Genomic DNA, 21,548 nt, shown 5'->3' with positions numbered 1-21,548 from the left:
GGCCTGGAAACTCCCCAGATCTTAATCCCATTGGGAACTTGTGGTCAATCATCAAGAGACGGGTGGACAAACAAAAAACAACAAATTCTGGCAAAATGCAAGCATTGATTATGCAAGAATGGACTGCTATCAGTCAGGATTTGGTCCAAAAGTTGATTGAGAGCATGCCAGGGAGAATTACAGTGGTCTTGAAGAAGAAGGGGCAACACTGCAAATATTGACTTGCTGCATTAACTCATTCTAACTGTCAATATAACCTATTGGTACTCATAATATGATTGCAATTATATTTATGTATGTGATATAAACATCAGACAAACACTAATAAAAACCAGAGGCCAGCAGATCATGTGAAAATATAATTTTGGTGTCATTCTCAAAACTTTTGGCCATGACTGTACAGCTCCCATGTACACAGTATGATGTCCCCCACAGTAATCTTCATACTTTATAATGGCCAAACAGTAGAATGGCCCCCACAGTAGTCTCCAAATTGAATAATGACCCTCACATTAGCTCCCACACTGTATAATGTCACCCTGCAGTAGTCCCCAACACTTAATAAGAGTGTCCCTGTTAAATCCATCATACAGTGTGGGAACTATCGATAGTCCCCACACTATTATTGACCCCTCAGTAGTCCCCACACTTTATGATGGCCCCCACAGTAGCCTCCAAATTGAATAATGACCCTCACATTAGCTCCCACACTGTATAATGTCACCCCGCAGTAGTCCACAACACTTAATAAGAGCGTCCCCGTTAGTTCCCACACTGTATGATGGATTTATTGATAGTCCCCACACTATGATTAACCCCTCAGTAGTCCCCACACTTTATGATGGCCCCCACAGTAACCTCCAAACTGAATAATGACCCTCACATTAGCTCCCACACTGTATAATGTCACCCCGCAGTAGTCCCCAACACTTAATAAGAGTGTCCCCGTTAGTTCCCACACTGTATGATGGATTTATCGATAGTCCCCACACTATGATTAAACCCACAGTAGTCCCCACAGGATTCTCCAAACTGTATAATGGCCCCGACATTTGCTTCCACAGTGTATGATGGCCCCCACATTAGCCCACACACTGTATAATAGCCCTCATTGTAGCCTCCAAACTGTAGAATGGCCCTCACACAGAGCCACCACAGTAGCTTAGTGAGAACCCCCTCACCATAAAATGAGAGGTCTCTATACTTTACCCACCCAGAAGCCCCTACAATGTATGAGGGCTTCCCTCCCCACCATATGAGGGGGGGGGGGGGGGGCATATGTTGATGCCCCCCACAGTAGCCCCTAAAATGTACAAAGATCCCACTGTGTGAGGGGACCCCCATACTTTAATGCCACCACAGTAGTCGCAAAAAAGCGTGAGGACGCCTCTGAATGAGGAGCCTCCTTACTTTAGTGCCCCCACACTGTATGATGGCCCTCATAATAGTCCCCAAACTGTATAATGACCCCCACACTTTATGAGGGCCACCACAGTAGCACAATGAGGACCCTATCCCCATTAATGGAGGGGCCACCATACTTTGATGTCCCCTTAGTAGCCCCTAAAATGTATGAGGACCCCACTGAATGAGGAGTCCCCATACTTTGATGCTCCCACAGTCACACCAGAAGTTTTAGTTAAAATAAAGAACATCATATACTCCCCTAATCCAGGATCCTGAAGAGTCCATCAGCTTTGATGTCATCACGCTGTCTGTCCTGTTCTCTGTGCACCCTTGTGACTCTCCCTGCCATTCTGTAGAACGTGGGCATAAAACGACCTGCGGTCTACAGAATGGAGAGAGGTAGTGCAGGGAGATAATTTCTCCCTGCACTACTGCAGAGCTTAACTATATTGGTGTGCTGCACATGCTGATATAGTAAAGGGCAATGATGGCTCTGGGTGGGCACCCCTGAGAGCGGGGCCAGGAGCAGCCAACCCTCTGCCCCCTTGATAGCTATGCCACTGCTAGTGATCCAGTTCCATTGGAAGCCATGCATACCTATGCCATCACATTGACCCCAACATGTTTTAAACAGGATGTGGTGTGTTTTGGATCATGACGAGCTGTTCCAAGCCTTCTCCATACTTTCTTCTTCCCATCATTCTAGTACAGGTTGATCTTAGTTTCATCTGACCAAAGAATGCTTTTCCAGAACTGGGCTGGCTTATTTAGATGTTTTTTTGGGAAAAGCCTAATTTGGCCTTGTATTTTTAAGGCTGATTCAATAATTTTGCACCCTGTGGTGAATCCTCTGTATTTGCTCTCATGAAGTCTCTTTATGGTAGACTTACATACTGAAACACCTACTTCCAGGAGATTGTTTTTCACTTGGGTGGATGTTAAGAAGGGCTTTTTTCTTCTCTATGGAAAGGATTCTGGGGTCATCCACCACTGTTGGGCATCCTGGCCTTTTTGAACTCACAAGCTCACCAGTGAGATTTTTTTTTTTTTTTGCAGAATGTAAAAAACCTGTTGATTTTGCCACTCCTAACACTTCTGCTATCTCTCTTTTGGATTTCTTCATTTTTTCAGCCTAATGCTGGTCTGTTTCTCTTCTATTGAGAGGTCCTTTGACCGCACGTTGTGAGGTCACAGCAACAGCTTCCAAATGCAAATGCCACACCTGGAATCAGCTCCAGACCCTTTACCTGCTTAATTGATTATGGATTAATGAGGAAATAGAGCATTCAGCCTATTAAAGAGCTTTTGAAATAAGAACTTTTGGTCCATTGAAAAAGAGGCAGCTACATATTAAAAAGCTGTAATTCCTAAACCCTGACTCCAATTAGGATGTGAATACCCTCAAATTAAAGCTGAGAGTCTGCACTTTAAGCCCATATTGATTATATAACTTTATCTTGAGTATGTTTTGGTAAACAACTAAAATGCCAAAACTTATGTCACTGTTTAAATATTTCTGGACCAAACTGTAGTATGTATTCTGTAACGTTCTCCTTTTTCAGCAGTGGGTTTTCTGCTTGGCATTATTTCATGTTTACATAGCAGTAAATTATCTATTTTTATTAGTCAGTGCTTGTCAGTATTTTCTTGCAAGTGGAGCAGCTCAATAGATCTGGCTAACACTGATGACGCCACGCAGGCAGGTCCTGGTTCCTATGAAGCTGTCTCCATCATCACCTCTGATGCTTCTCCTTTTTTTTTGCAGAATGTCTTTTGCTTTTGTTTTCTGCAACAGAAACATGAGGTTATAGATTGGTCCCTAATTAGAATGGAGGACCGTGCAGGGTGGAAAGGGATTTTACTCCTTTAGGTTTATTAGGAGACTTACTGTCAGCCGGCCGGCTCTGGTGATCTGGGCATGTATGGATGCTGTCAGTTGCCTCCGAAAATGTCTCCATGTTCATCCTAATATTCAATTTCTATCCTAAAATTTGCTTCATTTTCACATGTAACACACAAAGAAAATTTAATATGCAAAATGGAAAATACATTTTTACTGCAAAATATGTAAATTTATTATGTATTTTAGATACTTTTATGCCTTACTTGACAGTTTTGAAAACTTCACATAGAAATGGCGGTGACCTGCCTGGTCTAAACACAAGATCCAGACATTCAGGGTTCAGTTTTATTACCATTTTTTGCGCCAAATTCATCAATATTGCAAATGTGGTTTATGCATTTTTTTTACTGTCTTTAACCCCTTCCTGATATGACCAATTTCTGTTTTTGCGATTTCTTCCCCTTCTTCCCAGAGCCATAACTCTTTTTGTGCTTCTGTCCACATAGCTGTAGGTGGGCTTGTTTTTTTTTTGTTATTTTTTGCAGGATGAGTTGTACTTTTAAAGGACACCATTCATTTTCCCACATAGTGTACTGGAAGAGATTCCAAGTACTGCAAAAATTCTGATGGTAATTGTTTTTATGGTGTACATTGTATTATAAGAATGTCCTGGGAATATCATTTGGTATGATTGCATCGAGATCAAACTCATCCAAGTTTTTTAATTATTTTAATCGGCAAAAAAATAACATAGAGGTTTGTATGAAAAAATAATAATTTAGGATTGTGTCCCTATTTTCTGAGGCCCGTAACGTTTTCATTTTTCGGTCAATAGAATTGTGTCAGGGCTTATTTTTTGTAGGGCGAGACATTTTTATTGATACCACTTTGGGATAGAAATGATATTTTGATTGCTTTTTTGCAGTACTGTGGTGACCAAAAAAAAAACAATTTTCGAGTTTTGAATTTATTTTCTTTTACGGTTTTTATCAGTTGAGTTGATTTTTATGTTTTGATCGGACATTTGTAGACGCAGTGTTACCACGTGTATTTTTTTATTTATTTTTCAATTATCTTTATTTTTAATGGGGGAGGAGGGGGGGGGGATTTGATTTTTTTTTAAATAATTTTTAAAACTCTTTGCTGCATTTATTAGTCCTTTTAGAGGACTTGAACCTGCGATTGTCTGCTTGTATTGCTGCATATAGTAGAAATCAGTCTCATTTGAAGCCAAGTCACAGGCTGGGTTTCAATGGAGCTTTGTAATGACAGGCACAGAAGTCTTCAAGTGATCCCCAGCTGTCCTAGCAACCCATAGGTGGGTGCTCTGTGATCAATTCACGGGCCCTCCGATGGGCGCACCCCCATGCCAACACGCTGTTAATGCTGCTGTCAGAGTTTGACAGGCATTTAACAGGTTATCAGTTATGGGCAAAGCTCCTCTCAACCTCCTGCTATTAGAGGAAGGTCTTGGTTGTGTGTCAGAGCCATTATCTTCCGGGTATGGGGCGAGCTCACCCCATGTGCCTGCTCCATACAACTGCTAAGGACTTGCCCTATACATGTACGGTTGATTTCTGTAAGGGGTTAACCACTTTTCTAGGTGTTGCAAAAAAATCTGGCTTGCATAAAATCACTCCAGGGGGATAATGGAGTACATTTTCAACAAATTTTGCAACATTTTGAAAAGTTGTAAATAATAAATCAGGCCAAAACATTTGGAAACCCTTAAACAAGAATCAGGCTGCGTGCCCTCTATGCGTTTTTTCAAGCGTTTTTGCCGCGGAATTTCCGCAGCGAAAACTCTTAAAAAACGCTTGGTAATACGTGCCCCATGGCCCCCAATGATAATCCACATGTGCTGTGCACATGCTGCAGAAATTTCCGCTGCGGATTATCATTGCGGAAAAATACGCAACATGTCCATTAATTTTGCTGACACGCAGCGTAATTGTCGCCATTGACTTTCATTGAAACGCATAATATCCATATGACTAATGTACACGAGCAGATATTATGCGATTCAATGTGCGGATGGTACCTGAGTCTGGAGAAGAGGAGACTCTCATCCGACCCAGGTACCATAGAAACTGTAAAAAAAAAGAATTTAAAATAAAAAATAAAGATTATACTTACCTTCCGATGGCCCCCCGTGTTTTCCCGGCTACGTCCGGTCTGTTGTACAGCTCGCGGTGGTGTGAAAGGACCTGCCATGACGTAATTTAGTCATGGCAGGTCCTTTCACACCACTGCGAGCCATACAAGAGACCGGACGCATTGCTGAGGAGACCGGGGGCCATCGGAAGGTAAGTATAATCTTTATTTTTTACCATTCTTATTCTTTTTTTTTAACTATTACTTGGTCACACTATATAAATCCATGCCGGTTGCATGGATTTATATAGTGTGACCAAGTTGTCAAGCACTTTCCAAGTGATGCTAAAATCGCTTGGAAAAGTGATTGATAACCTGCATGCGGAAATGCATGTGAAGAACGCTTCTACCTGGCGGGAAAAACGCATGTAAAATCCGCATGCGTTTTTCCTGCCAGGGAGAAGCGGAAAAAATCTGCAGCATTTCTGCATCGTGGGCACATAGTCTCACAGTGGTGACCTGAAAAAAAACAAAAAAAACGTGAGGGGAACATTTTGTAAAATAAACGTCAAAAAAGGCGCAAATGGAAAGATGAATTTGATGCAAAGAAAACACAAAACACCAAAAACTAATCATAAAACAGGCGTAAATGCAATAATGGGTTGAACTCGCATTGTACAGTATTACCTTATTACAAGTCAAGGGCAACAGGATGCATTCTTTACGCTGTATCGTTTTAGAGCATCTTTCACTTTTTACAAAAATAGTGTATAAAAGTATGTTATCAAAGTCTTAGAACTATATGTATTTCTTATGTTGTGTTTACCAGTGATGTTGCCGATTCTCTCGTTGTCATCTCCATTTGAATTATCTTCGATAGACTTTCTACATTATTGTAAAAAAAAAATAAAAAAAGTAGATATTAAAAAATGAATTACCATAGTTTAGAATTCTGCAGAATATGGGAAGACACTCATAGGGGAAATGTATCGAGAACAATGCAAAGTGTCCACAGCACCCATGAAATGCTAGTTCCATATTATAGAGGTATCCTGTTGTAAAAGCATTGCTTTTAGGGGAGAATACAGACTCATGGAGACTTCATGTGTCACTTTACAAGCTCTGTGCACTTGGCTTTCTAGTGTGCCTGAGGTCTTAAACAGAAATTGTCATCAGAAAATGATGTTTAACCCCTTCACGTCCTTGGGATTTTCCGTTTTTGCATTTTCGTTTTTTGCTCCCCTTGTTCCCAGAGCCATAGCGTTTTTATTTTTTGGTCAATATGGCCGTGTGAGGGCTTATTTTTTGCGGGACGAGTTGTACTTTTAAACGCCATTACTTGTTTTACCATATTGTGCGGTGAAATTGCAAAAAAAATGCAATTCCACAGTTGTTGTTTTTTTTTTTTTTTTCTTTCCACGTTCACTTGATGCTAAAACTGACTTGTCACTATTACTCTCTAGGTCATTATGAGTTCGTAGACACCAAACATGTATAGGTTATTTTTTATTTAAATGGTGAAAAAAATAATCCAAAGTTTGCTAAAAAAAAGAAAAAAAAATGGTGCCATTTTCTGAGACCCGTAGCGTCTCCATTTTTTGGGATCTGGGGCCGGGTGAGGGCTTATTTTTTGCGCGCCGGGCTGCTGTTTTTATTGATACTATTTTGGGGTAGATCCGATGTTTTGATCGCCCGTTATTGCATTTTATTGCTATGTTGCAGCTATCAAAAAAACGTAATTCTGGCGTTTGGAATTTTTTTCTCGTTATGCCATTTACCAATCGGATTAATTATTTTTTTATATTGATAGATCGGGCGATTCTGAACGCGGCGATACTAAATATGTGTATGTGGGGTTTATTTTTTATTATTTTATTTTGAATGGGGCAAAAGGGGGATGATTTAAACTTTTATATTTTTTAATTTTTTTAATATTTTAAGAGCATTTTTATTAATTTTTTGCTTGCTTCTATAGTCTCCATAGGAGACTAGAAGCAGCAACTGTCTGATCGCCTCTGCTACATAGAGGTGATGAACAGATCACCTCTATGTAGCAGAAAAGCCCCTGTGCTACGAGCGCCGACCACTAGGTGGCGCTCATAGCGATTTTTACATGACAACCACTGGGGTCTGCTGCAGACCCAGGGTTGTCATGCCCACCCATCAGTGACCCGCGATCACGTGACGGGTCGGCGATGGGCGGGGTAAGTGACGCGCATCCGGTTTGCGCATGTTAAATGCCGCTGTCAGAGATTGACAGCGGCATTTAACATGTTAACAGCCGCGGGTGGATCGCGATTCCACCCACTGGCTGTTGGGGGGACATGTCAGCTGTAATAATCAGCTGACCTGTGCCATGTTCAGTGCGGGCTCAGTGCCGGAGCCTTCACTGAACCGGGGGTGATGGCCTGGGGCGTACTAATACGCCCCAGGCCAGAAAGGGGTTAAATCAGGTTTTTGTGCTTAAATGCATTTTCTTTAACATTTTTTTTTTCACATCAAAAACTGTAGTAGACATCTTGCTGTTTTCACACTGGCCACTGGAGCTAATCGAGACTAACTTCCTGCTGTATCAGGAAATTCACATGTATATTAGCAGCAATGAACAGACCCTGACTCTATTTTTTGTATTAAAGCATCTAAAGAGCGTGTGCAAATGTCATTGTGAAGGGAGGGGAAACAGGGACAGCTGTTACACTGTCTATTCTGATTGTGGTATCCTGTATTATCAGATGTATATAGAGGTATTACTTGTCATTGTAATCCTGACTCTGATGATAAGGAGCCTGCTGAAAACTCTTCCTGAAAGGGCAGGAAGTTTGTGTGTAAAGAAAAAAAAAGCCCTAGAGGCTAGTGTGAAAATTGTAAGATTACTAATTTTAGCTTTTTAATAAAAATCGTGATAAGAAAAAAATTGTTAAATCCTGCTGTCAGTCTCTGACAGGTGCATTTAACACATGCCGTTAAGGGTGGCGCGTCATGCAACTCACCCATCATCTCCACCCACGACGTGATTGTGGGGCGTTGATGGGTTGTCTTGACAGGCGAGGGTCTGTTCAAGACCTCTGTGCCTGTCATTACAATCCTCCTGTGAAAGCTGCATGTAGCTGATGTTCATAGTAGATCGTGATTTTCTCTATGCATAGCATTGCTATGTATAGCACAAGTGTACAGACGATCGCAGCTTCATGTCCCCTAAGGGACAGTGAAAAATAAAAATAAAGTTTTTAAAAATATGGGAAAAATTTAAAAAACACAAGTTCAAATCACCCCCAATTTGCCCCATTAAAAATAAAAAATAAAAATAAATACATATATTTGGTATTGCTGCGTTTGTAAAAGTCTGACGTATCAAAATATAAAACTATATCAAAATATAAAATAAATTAATCTGATAGGTGAACGGCGTAACGAGAAAAGAAATCAAAACGCAAGAATTGCGGGTTTTTTGGCTGCCACAACATTGCAATAAAATGCTATAAGAGGCGATCAAAATATGTATCTAACCCAAAATGGTATCAGTAAAAACGTCAGCTCAGGGTGCAAAAAATAAGCCCTCGCCAAGCCCTAGATACCAAAAAAATTAAAACATTATGGGTCTCAGAAAATGGCAACAGTTTTTTTTTTTACTAATTTCCTAATTTTTTTTCACTGCTTAAATAAAAAAAACCTGTGCATTTTGGTATCTGCGAAATCGTACTGACCTGGACAATCATATTGCTAAGTCAGTTTTACCGTATAGTGAACATGGTAAAGAAAAAAATACAAAAAACAATTGTGACATTGCACATTTTTTTGCAATTTCTACACAACTGGAATTTGTTTCCCACTTTCTAGTGCATCAAATGATAAAATGAATGGTGTCATTTAAAAGTACTACTTGTCCCACAGAAAATAAGCCCTCATACAGCTATGTGGGCGGAAAAATAAAAAAGTTATGGGTCTTGGAAAAAAAGGAGAAAGAAAAGCAAAAAAACGCAAAATAGCCATGGCGTGAAGGGGGTTAAAAGAGTTTAGGAAAACTTTATATCCTATTAGGAAATTCTGAATTAATAGACCAGAGCTTTACTTTTCAGCAGCCTCATCTCTTGGCATCTTTAATATTGATTCCTGACAAGCAACAAACATTGTTTTCTATAACAATATAGAGATCACACAGTATTATGTCTGATCATAAATCACAATGTGAGAATGCAGAAAGTGGAATCATTACATACAAATCCAATACTTACCTGTGTCTGATAATGAGTGAGATGATGAAGATAAGGATGGCCAGAAGAAAAACAGTGGCCTTTGATGTAAGTGCAATAATGGCAATGGTCTTATACTTGGGGCCTATCTCTAAAATTGTTGTTGACACAACAGGATCTGGTTACAGGGAAAGACATCCAAAAATATTAATTTATTATCACTATGATTTATTATTCTATTATTTACTGCAATTCTACTACAGAGGTACTTTACGTCATTGGCAGAGAGAAAAAAGGTGATCAAAGAAGTCCTCATGCAATTATATTATATAAAAGTAAAAAAACCTTTATTAGATACACTGACAATTCAATATACACTGCTCAAAAAAAATAAAGGGAACACTTAAACAACAGAATATAACTCCAAGTAAATCAAACTTCTGCGAAATCAAACTGTCCACTGAGGAAGCAACACTGATTGACAATCAATTTCACATGCTGTTGTGCAAATGGAATAGACAATAGATGGAAATTATTGCTGCCACCACCATGTTTCACTGTGGAGATGGTGTTCTTAGGGTGCTAAGCTGTGTTCGTTTGGCGCCAGACTTAGGGTTTACCTTGGTGGCCAAAAAGTTCAATTTTGGTCTCATCTGACCACAGAACCTTCCTCCATACATTTTGGGAGTCTCCCACATCTTTTGGCAAACTCAAAACGAGCCTTACAAATTTTGGGTTTAAATAGGCTTTTTTTCTGCCCATTCTTCCATAAAGGCCACCTCTATGGAGTATACGGTTTATTGTGGTCATACGGACAGATAATCCAGTATCTGGGAACTCTGCAGCTCCTTCAGGGTTATTTTTGATTTCTTTGCTGCCTCTCTGTTTGATGCCCTCCTTGCCCGAGCTGAGAGTTTTGGTGGGTGGCCCCCACTTGGCAGGTTTGTTGTGGTACCATGTTCTCTCCTTTTGATGATAATGGATTTGATGGTGCTCCAGGGAATCCTCAGATTGGGATATTTGAGTGTGACGCTCACACTCAATATTGAATAAATTGAAATTTTTAAAAAAAAATTATTTCCATTTTCTTTTCATAATTTTCTTATCAGTAACTTGTCTATCCTTCCTCTAATGTCCATAACTCCATGTGATTTCTTTCTTGGTGTTGCACTTTTAGTGTTGAAGAATGTATATTTGATGTGGCTTTATATTTATATATGATAAAGATTTGAATACCTGACTGTATAGTTTAATTGTTTGAATTTTGAAACGTAAAACTAAATCAGAAAAAACAGAAGTGGTATATTATAGAAAAAAAATGCATTGGTAATTTAAAATATATAAAAAAAGACTTCATAATTTATAGAGTATGGCCCCAATTCATCTTTGCCCTTGCACCTGTTTTATTTTTTTATTTCTAGTTTTGTGCCTTTTTTTTTTTGCATTCACAATTTTATTAGCACCTTTTTTTAAGTATGTGTTATATGTGCTCGTCTGTATTTTTGTTTTTCCACTTTGTGGGCAGAGTTTAGTGATTACAGATGTTTTGCCTGATTTTATAAAGTTGGCACAACTCCAGTCCAGTTCCCCCAATTACGGTATATTATTGAGTATTCCAGTATTTTGGTACAATTTTTGCAAAAACAGTTTAAAAGAGTATAGAAAGGCTATTGTTGACTTTGCGCCAAATTCTTTTATAACATGAACCATTTTGAAGAATTTGGAGCCCAAAATGGCAAGTTAGCACAAGATAAAAAAGGAAAACTACTTAAAACAAAAATGCATATGATGAATCGGGGGCCATAGTGTTTAGATGCTGATGTTACCTGTAGTCATTTTCTTTTCAACTCCTCCTCTTCGAATTGGCACACTTATTACTGTTGCCGGTATAAAATTGAAAATCAGTATAAGCCAAAAGCTCATCGTGGTCCGGATGTGAGAAAATTCTCATACAACTAAGGTTAGTCACCGACCCAAGGTCTTCAGACAAAGCTTCCCACAATCATTCCCTTGATATCACAAGAGATGCAATTATGATATCACAATTTTTGAGCCATGCTTATTGGATGCAGTAGAACACAATAACAGATGGAGTGACATCACAACAGGATGGAATGCTGTGACATCACAGGATCATGTCATCTGCCCTCTGGCTTTCTTTGCCCCATTGAATAGAACATCATCAGTGACGTAACCATCTGAATAATGAACACCGCACTGGTCAAGAAGACACATTGAAGGGGATTTATCAAGTCCTATGGGCCAGTTGTATGGTGTAAACCGTTACAAATTTTGATGCACATCTTTCTGCACAAAAATTTGCGACTTTTTGACAATTTACACCAGACACACTATTGAAATGTTGGTTGGGAAGTTGAGCTGTTGTGTCAGATTTGTAAATTGTGACTTTAACCCCTTTACCCCCGGGGGTGGTTTGCAGGCCAATTTTTACAATTCTGACTACTGTCACTTTATGAGTTAATTACTCTGGAACACTTCAACGGATCCCACTGATTCTGAGATTTTTTCGTGACATATTGTACTTCCTGATAGTGGTACAATTTCTTCGATATTACTTGCGTTTATTTGTCAAACAATTGGAATTTTGGCGAAAAATGTAGCAATTTTCAAAATTTTAATTTTTTATGCCCTTAAATCAGAGAGATATGTTACACAAAATAGTTAATAAATAACATTTCCCACATGTCTACTTTACATCAGCACAATTTTGGATCGAAATTTTTATTTTTTTTGTTAGGAAGTTATAAGGATTAAAAGTTGACCAGCGATTTCTCATTTTTACAACAAAATTTACAAAACTATTTTTTTAGGGACCACATCACATTTGAAGTGACCTTGAGGGGTCTACATGACAGAAAATACCCAAAAGTGACACCATTATAAAAACTGTACCCCTCAAGATGCTCAAAACCACATTCAATAACTTTATTAACCCTTCACGTGCTTCACAGGAACTGAAGCAATGTGGAAGGAAAAAATTAACATTTAACTTTTTTTCACTAAAATTTTACTTTAGACCCTATTTTTTTTATTTTCACAAGGGAGAAATTGAGCCCCAAAAGTTGTTGTGCAATTTCTCCTGAGTACGCTGATACCTCATATGTGCAGGAAAACCATTATTTGGACGCACGGCAGAGCTCATAAGGGAAGGAGCATCCTTTGACGCTTTCAATGCAAAACTCGCTGGAATTGACAGCCATGTCGCGTTTGAAGAGCCCCTCATGTGCCGAAACAGTGGAAACCCCCCAGAAATGACCCCATTTTGGAAACTAGACCCCTTAAGGAACTTATTTAGATGTTTTGTGAGCACTTTGATCCCCCAAGTGTTTCTCAAAAGTTCATGATGTAGAGCCGTGGAAAAAAAAATCTTTTTTTTTCCACAAAACCAATCTTTTAGCCGCAATTTTTTTATTTTCACGAGGGTAACAGGAGAAATTGGACCCCAAAAGTTGTTGTGCAATTTCTCCTGAGTGCGCTGATACCCTATGTGTTTGAGAAAACTACTGTTTGGGCGCATGTCAGGGCTCGAAAGGAAAGGAGTGACGCTTTGGAATGCAGGCTTTGATGGAATTGTCTGTGGGCGTCATGTCACGTTCTCAGAGCCCCTGATGTGCTTAAACAGTGGAAATGCCCAACAAGTGCCCCCTTTTTTGAACTAATACCTGATTTGTAAAATTTATAATGTAGCGTCATACGTTAGTTGTGTAGGACAACCTGACGAACACTACACAACTGACGTATGACAACCAAAAGAACACTACGTCAGTTGTGTAGTGTTCGTCAGGTTGTACTACATCAGAAATTAATTTAGTAGTCCATGGAAGTATGGTACAGTACCTTCTGAAGCATTCTGTCATGCACAGGCCAGGTTTGTCGGGGTAGGTTTCGCATTGATAAGTGGTGTCTTTGCGTATTCCACTTTTATAACACACTCAGCACCTCTTTTGTGACTTAACTTTTTTTGTGACTTGAGGGACCTTCCCTGGGAAATGCTGGCCTGGTACAATTCAAGTTCCTTCAGTTCCGGAAGTACTGGAGCCCGCTCCGTCACCACTGCCAAATATCAGGGCCTTGATAACTACCTCCTGGAAGTGAAGGTACGACATAGAAGTCTGGCCTGCACATTGTGACAGAAGGAAAGCGTTGTGCACTGTATGGCTGGAGGACTTGATCAGAGAGATCAACTCCCCCCATGTACTTGTTGTACCCCACTACACAGTCTGGTTTGACGACCTGTGTAGTGGAACCTCGTACAGTGCTGAGGGTGCTGCCATCACCATGTATGGTGGTCAATAGAAGGACATCCCTCTTTGTCCTTGTACTTGATCACCAGCAGGTGGTCGCTACATTGGGCTCTGCCCTCACCCCTTCTGAGCAGCTGCCCAATTAGCAACTTCGGGAGACCTCTCTGATTTTTGCGGACAGTACTGCAGGCTGTGGTACCTCAAGCAGAGAGGGACTTGAAGAGAGGTTTACAAATTAGGAGGGCACCATCCAAAGTTAGGGATCTACATGCAGCATGTCTCTAAAGAACCATGAAGTGAAGAAGGAAAGAGGACATGCATAACAGCAGTGGTCACCACCAATAATCAATTCAAATGATGTTTACAAAATGTCAAGAATTTTTATTCAACACATGGACATACCAACAAAAAATCTTAAAACACCATTAAAAAAGGAATGAGGGACGAAATACCTTCCATTCCTAGTCAATCCCACTACTTCAATAACCTTTCATAATTAAGACAAATCCTGGACGCAAAGCAATCCACATGCATAGAATGAACAACAGGCTTTATGGTGACTCTGTGGTGGTCAATATTACACTTGCCCGGGCAATGAATGCCCAAAAATAAATGTATAGGCGATACAGCAGTTAAACACTGTTTAAGATATACACAAAACCATATGTTTTAAAATATCCCCGCGACTGGGAACATAAGTGTGCAGTGATGAATATCCAGCCTTGGAGACCCTAACGGTCTTCAATCATACAATCAAGAATAATATTACTGTTATGTACGGGCTGTACTGGACACAAATTGCTGTAAAAGCCCAATATGACCTGGTCCAAGGATATAACCAGGCGATAGTGTCCAGAGCTGGGAAGGCCTGTTTGACCAAGAACTGTGGAGGGATCCTAATGTCCCTCTGATCCACCACTGCAGTGGCCCTTCGTGGTTGGAACACTTATTATAAACATGATGTTGTACATTCAACAGTGGAACACAGGCTTTGTAGAAGCTCTGTGACGATCAGTATTGCACTAGCCCGGAGTACACTGTGTGCAGAATTATTAGGCAAATGAGTATTTTGATCACATGATACTTTTTATACATGTTGTCCTACTCCAAGCTGCATAGGCTTGAGAGCCAACTACTAATTAAGTAAATCTGGTGATGTGTATCTCTGTAATGAGGAGGGGTGTTGACTAATGACATCAACACCCTATATAAGGTGTGCTTAATTATTAGACAACTTCCTTTCCTTTGGGAAAATGGGTCAGAAGAGATATTTGACGGGCTCTGAAAAGTCCAAAATTGTGAGATGTCTTGCAGAGGGAGGCAACAGTCTTGAAATTTCCAAACTTTTGAAGCGTGATCACCGAACAATCAAGCGTTTCATGGCAAGTAGCCAACAGGGTCGCAAGAATCGTGTTGGCCAAAAAAGGTGCAAAATAACTGCCCATGAATTGAGGAAAATCAAGCGTGAAGCTGCCAAGATGCCATTCGCCACCAGTTTTGCCATATTTCAGAGCTGCAACATTGCTGGAGTATCAAAAAGCACAAGGTGTGCGATACTCAGGGACATGGCCAAGCTCAAGCTAAGGAAGGCTGAAAAACGACCACCTTTGAAAAAGAAACATAAGAATGGGCCAAGAAATATCTTAAGACTGATTTTTCAAAGGTTTTATGGACTGATGAAATGAGAGTGACTCTTTATGGGCCAGATGGATGGGCCAGAGGCTGGATCAGTAAAGGACAGAGAGCTACACTCCGACTCAGAGGCCAGCAAGGTGGAGGTGGGGTACTGGTATGGGCTGGTATCATTAAAGATGAACTTGTGGGACCTTTTCGGGATGAGGATGGAGTGAAGCTCAACTCCCAGACCTACTGCCAGTTTCTGGAAGACAACTTCTTCAAGCAGTGGTACAGGAAGAAGTCGGTATCGTTCAAGAAAAACATGATTTTCTTGCAGGACAATGCTCCATCATATGCATCCAACTACTCCACAGCGTGGCTGGCCAGTAAAGGTCTAAAAGAAGAAAAAATAATGACATGGCCCCCTTGTTCTCCTGATCTGAACCCCATAGAGAACCTGTGGTCCATCATAAAATGTGAGATCTACAGGGAGGGAAAACAGTACACTTCTCGGAACAGTGTCTGGGAGGCTGTGGTGGCTGCTGCACGCAATGTTGATTGAAAACAAATCAAGCAACTGACAGAATCTATGGATGGAAGGCTTTTGAGTGTCATCATAAAGACAGGTGGCTATATTGATCACTAATTTTTTTTGTTTTTGCATGTCCGAAATGTTTATTTCTAAATTTTGTGCACTGATATTGGTTTACCTGGTGAAAATAAACAAGTGAGATGGGATATTTGTTTTTTATTAAGTTGCCTAATAATTCTGAACAGTTATAGTTACCTGCACAAACAGATATCCTCCTAAGATAGCCAAATCTAAGAAAAAAAAAACACTCCAACTTCCAAATATATTAAGCTTGGATATTTATGAGTCTTTTGGGTTGATTGAAAACATAGTTGTTGATCAATAATAAAAATAATCCTCTAAAATACAACTTGCCTAATAATAATGCACACAGTGTATATGGTAGAAGGTAAACAATGCAGGATATAATTCCACAAAAAAACAGCTAAATTAGGGTTCACATTATATCGGGGTTCACGCGTTCTTAATAACAAGACTTGCATGTAAACACACCATTGTGAATATAAACAAAAAAGCTACAGTGGTTGATAATAGCCCCCAGTAACCCTAATATTGCCAAGAAGCTCAATCAAAGGGGGTGTCCCTATCATGTATGAGTTGTTGTAAATACAGAGTGCTGCATCAGCCCAATACGAACCCAACCAGTAATAAGCCCTGTGAGCAATGTCACATGCTGGAAAGTCTGTTGCACTGAAAGGTGTAGATGGGTCCTAGCAACCCAACGCGTATCACCATGCACGGTGGCTTCGTCAGGGGTCTGTATGGTGCACGTCCATGTGCTAGTCTATAAATACATTCAGTAATGACTAATTACCAGGTAGTCAGCTGTTGCTCGGAGAACGCTGAGATCGCGCGCATGACAAAGTAGCGGTGCGGAAGACGGAAGTCTGAGGCAGCAGCGCAGGCGCACTGTGTGCCCCCCCGGACCACGTGAGGTGTTCCCGTATCCAAGGGAACTAATGTTGCCAGCGGGCCGTCCCTCGCCTCCAGACGCATGCGTAATGGATGGCACAATGCCCCCGTTTCTAAGCAACCAAACAGAAGCCAAACAGAAGCCAGAGATATTAGAGTTACGTCCTGGTCTCCCTGCGCAGGGGGAACCTGAACAATTTTCCGTGCCAGTCTGTGACCACGAGCTATCCCCATCCTGTAAGTGAGCTCCTGTCTGTGACATAACCTCATAGAGAAGTACAGTCAGAGAGTGGGGAGCTGTGGCAGATATCATTTTTGAGTTAATACCAATTGTGCGGCTATGCACCATTATGCTAAGATCAACACTGAGGGCACATAACCGCCATATCACAATTTATGGTGCATAGCAGCATATACAAAGTTCTGCTGTCAGGCTCCCAGCTTCAATTGTTTGTCTTGGAGGTACATCTATATGCGCAGGAGGTTATACTTTAGAGGAGGCAGCATATAGTGACATAGGTGACAAAAATACGATATGATGCAGTCGTACCATCCAACACTTTGTAATTAACAAAATGTAAGGTGTAAAAATAATGTGGCTTATATTCTCTCATATATTGAGCCAAAATTGCACGACGCAATCCCAACTTTAATAATTAGTATGTTGGTGATGATTTAAACCCACGCCACACGTTGGTCTATGGGTGCATAGGGAAGAATCAGGCTGCACTCGGATGTAGTCCGAGTGCAGTGCAGCTGTCGAGCACAAATGGAAGGGACTGTGTGTTAGTGCCTACTCCTAGTGCTACACGCCAGGAGTACTCTTGAACGAGGAGCCAGAGCCAATTTGCAATGGCGCCCAGATCAAGTGTTGTCCGGATGTGGCACCATACCGCACATCCGATCAACCCCGGTTCCATTGCCTATAGCAATCGGCAGCTATCTGTCTCGGGCTGTTAACCAACAAAATGTAACCCCAATCTACAGCCGTGATCAAAATAAAGGGGCACGTAACAACTGCTGGGCCAAGCAGCTGTGGATCGCCCAAACCGGTAATGCCGTGTGGTGCCACAATTAAGTAGCCAGGTCAGGGGAAGGTGGTTATCATAACCAATCCAAAAGGACTGTAGCTCCCTCCCGTCTCAGAGGGGTACAGATCCTGGATCCCTCCACGACCAGGAAATGCAACAAGATGTAAATAAAAGGGCACCATACTCCCATTTTCTGGACCATACGGAGCTGAATGCTCCGATAATCTTCAAGCAACCTTGGTCTATGTTCAAATATATATTCTGATATCACTAATGATTATCCACATATGCCTTTATTAAGTACCAACATAGTGCATAGACAAAATACACGATCCTGGGGAGGGATGTAATACTCCTGCCAACCTAAATCTAGAAGGAAGAAGGCCCAAAATGTAGGGGGCCAGCTGGTAGATATTGGCCACCACAGAGATGTAAGATATCAAGGAAATGAAATCCATGTCACAGATTTTCCTTAACCCTAGAACGCATACCTGGGGCCTCGCAGGCCTGCTAGGTTACTTGTTTTCTATTTTCTGCAAGATTACTTTAGTTAGAATTTTGAAACTCTAGGTATTCCTCAGGTACAGTTATATGAAAAAGTTTGGGCACCCCTATTAATCTTAAGCTTAATGTTTTATAAAAATTGGTGTTTTTGCAGCAGCTATTTCAGTTTGATATATGTAATAACTGTTGGACACAGTAATGTTTCTGCCTTGAAATGAGGTTTATTGTACAAACAGTAAATGTGCAATCTGCATTCAAACAAAATTTGACAGGTGCATAAGTATGGGCACCCATATCATTTTCTTGTTTTAAATACTCCTGCCTACTTTTTACTGACTTACTAAAGCACTTTTTTTGGTTTTGTAACCTCATTGAGCTTTGAACTTCATAGCCAGGTGTATGCAATCATGAGAAAAGCTACTTAAAGTGGCCACTTGCAAGTTGTTCTCCTGTTTGAATCTCCTCTGAAGGGTGGCATCATGGGCTCCTCAAAACAACTGTCAAATGATCTGAAAACAAAGATTATTCAACATAGTGGTTCAGGGTAAGGATACAAAAAGCTGTCTCAGAGATTTAACCTGTCAGTTTCCACTGTGAGGAACATAGTAAGGAAATGAAAGAACACAGGGACAGTTCTTGTTAAGGCCAGAAGTGGCAGGCCAAGAAAAACATCAGAAAGGCAGAGAAGAAGAATGGTGAGATCAGTCAAGGACAATCCACAGACCACCTCCAGAGAGCTGCAGCATCAACTTGTTGAAGATGGTGTCACTGTGCATCGGTCAACTATACAACGCACTTTGCACAAGGAGAAGCTGTATGGGAGAGTGATGCGAAAGAAGCCGTTTCTGCAAGCATGCCACAAAGAGTCGGCTGAGGTATGCAAAAGCACATTTGGAGAAGCCAATTTCTTTTTGGAAGAAGGTCCTGTGGACTGATGAAACCAAGATTGAATTGTTTGATCATACAAAAAGGCGTTATGCATGGCGGCAAAAAAACAGCATTCCAAGAAAAACACTTGCTTCCCACAGTAAAATTTGGTGGAGGTTCCATCATGCTTTGGGGCTGTGTGGCCAATGCCGGCACCAGGAATCTTGTTAAAGTTGAGGGACGCATGGATTCCACTCAGTATCAGCAGATTCTTGACAATAATGTTCAAGAATCAGTGACAAAGTTGAAGTTACGCAGGGGATGGATCTTTCAGCAAGACAATGATCCAAAACACCGCTCCAAATCTACTCGGGCATTCATGCAGAGGAACAGTTACAATGTTCTGGAATGGCCATCCCAGTCCCCAGACCTGAATATCATTGAACATCTGTGGGATCATTTGAAGAGGGCTGTCCATGCTCAGTGACCATCAAACTTAACTGAACTGGAATTGTTTTGTAAAGAGGAATGGTCAAAAATACCTTCATCCAGGATCCAGGAAATCATTAAAAGCTACAGGAAGCGACTAGAGGCTGTTATTTTTGCAAAAGGAGGATCTACTAAATATTAATGTCACTTTTCTGGTGAGGTGCCCATACTTATGCACCTGTCAAATTTTGTTTGAATGCAGATTGCACATTTTCTGTTAGTACAATAAACCTCATTTCAAGGCAGAAACATTACTGTGTCCAACAGTTATTACATATATCAAACTGAAATAGCTGTTGCAAAAACACCAATTTTTATAAAACATTAAGCTTAAGATTAATAGGGGTGCCCAAACTTTTTCATATAACTGTATATAGTTGTTAGTAATTTCCAGTTGTTCATATATTTTTATGTTATAGGCATTTCGGTAAATCAACTCTTTTTTCGGACTACCCCATATTCACATACCTGGGGCCTTTTAGGCCTGTACTTGGTTTACATTTGATCCTCAGTCTTTTTGTCTGTACTGTTACTTAGAGCAGTGGTCCCCAACCTTTTTTGCACCAGGGACCGGCTTGAAGCAAGATCATTTTTCCATGGCCCAGCAAGGAGGGGGTGGGGTGGGCGGGGCTTTGGTCATATGGGGGTGGGGTAATGGAGGGATTTGGAGTTTAGTGCATACTTATCATATAGTGTAGACCAGGTCCCCGCCAGGAGCTATGCCAGGAGCCCCACATAATGTGCTGTGCCAGGAGCCGCATCACTGAGGCCCCATCACGCCCTGCAGCAGGACAGGGCAGCTGTCCTGACAGCTGCTGTTCAGCTGCATTTACTTCATCCCAGGGGCGGACACAGACTGTAGTGGGCCCCTGTGCAAGAAATTTTTGGGGGCCCCCCCCGCCCTTCATAAGGCAACAAAGTTATGTAAACATAACCCCCCCATGTGCATCTCTCACCCCCCCATGTGCAGCTCACCCCCGTGCATCTCTCATCCCCCTCCGTGCATCTCTCATCCCCCTCCGTGCATCTCTCATCCACCCCCCGTGCATCTCTCATCCCCTCCGTGCATCTCTCATCCCCCCCGTGCATCTCTCACCCCCCCGTGCATCTCTCATCCACCCCCCGTGCATCTCTCATCCCCCCCGTGCATCTCTCACCCCCCCATGCATCTCTCATCCACCCCCCGTGCATCTCTCATCCCCCCCGTGCATCTCTCATCCCCCCCGTGCATCTCTTACCCCCCCGTGCATCTCTCACCCCCCCGTGCATCTCTCATCTCTCCCCTCCCTCCCATGTGCATCTCTCATCTCTCCCCTCCCCCCATGTGCATCTCTCATCTCTCCCCTCCCCCCATGTGCATCTCTCATCTCTCCCCTCCCCCCATGTGCATCTCTCATCTCTCCCCTCCCCCCATGTGGATCTCTCATCTCTCCCCTCCCCCATGTGCATCTCTCATCTCTCCCCTCCCCCCCATGTGGATCTCTCATCTCTCCCCTCCCCCATGTGCATCTCTCATCTCTCCCCTCCCCCCATGTGGATCTCTCATCTCTCCCCTCCCCCATGTGCATCTCTCATCTCTCCCCTCCCCCCATGTGCATCTCCCATTCCCCCCACTCCTAGTTAATTGTATTTTAAAAAAAATAAAACTTGTTATACTTACCCCCATGCGATCCCTGCAGAATCCTGGCGCTCGTCCAAATCGCTGACACCAGGTTCTCCTGACTTCCGGCCATGTGA

At 41.5% G+C, this 21,548-nt stretch overlaps 1 long non-coding RNA gene across 2 annotated transcripts in view; it reads right to left on the bottom strand.

The window, feature by feature from the left end:
* Positions 1–229: 229 nt before the first annotated feature.
* LOC141156809 (uncharacterized) overlaps positions 230–21,548 on the bottom strand; it is a 34,288-nt gene continuing 12,969 nt past the window's right edge. For both annotated transcript variants that reach the window (XR_012247714.1, XR_012247715.1), the window contains 3 exons: positions 6,171–6,229; positions 3,296–3,401; positions 230–3,193 (listed from right to left, as the gene is read on the bottom strand). This is a non-coding gene — a long non-coding RNA (uncharacterized lncRNA). The remainder of the gene's footprint in view (positions 3,194–3,295; positions 3,402–6,170; positions 6,230–21,548) is intronic.

The sequence above is a fragment of the Phyllobates terribilis genome, unplaced genomic scaffold, assembly GCF_046119375.1.
Source record: "Phyllobates terribilis strain yellow unplaced genomic scaffold, ASM4611937v1 Scaffold_8__6_contigs__length_399053987, whole genome shotgun sequence".
NCBI classification, from domain to species: Eukaryota; Metazoa; Chordata; class Amphibia; order Anura; family Dendrobatidae; genus Phyllobates; species Phyllobates terribilis.
The sequence above is the reverse complement of the archived record's forward strand: the minus strand, read 5'-3'. Positions and strand labels throughout refer to the sequence as shown.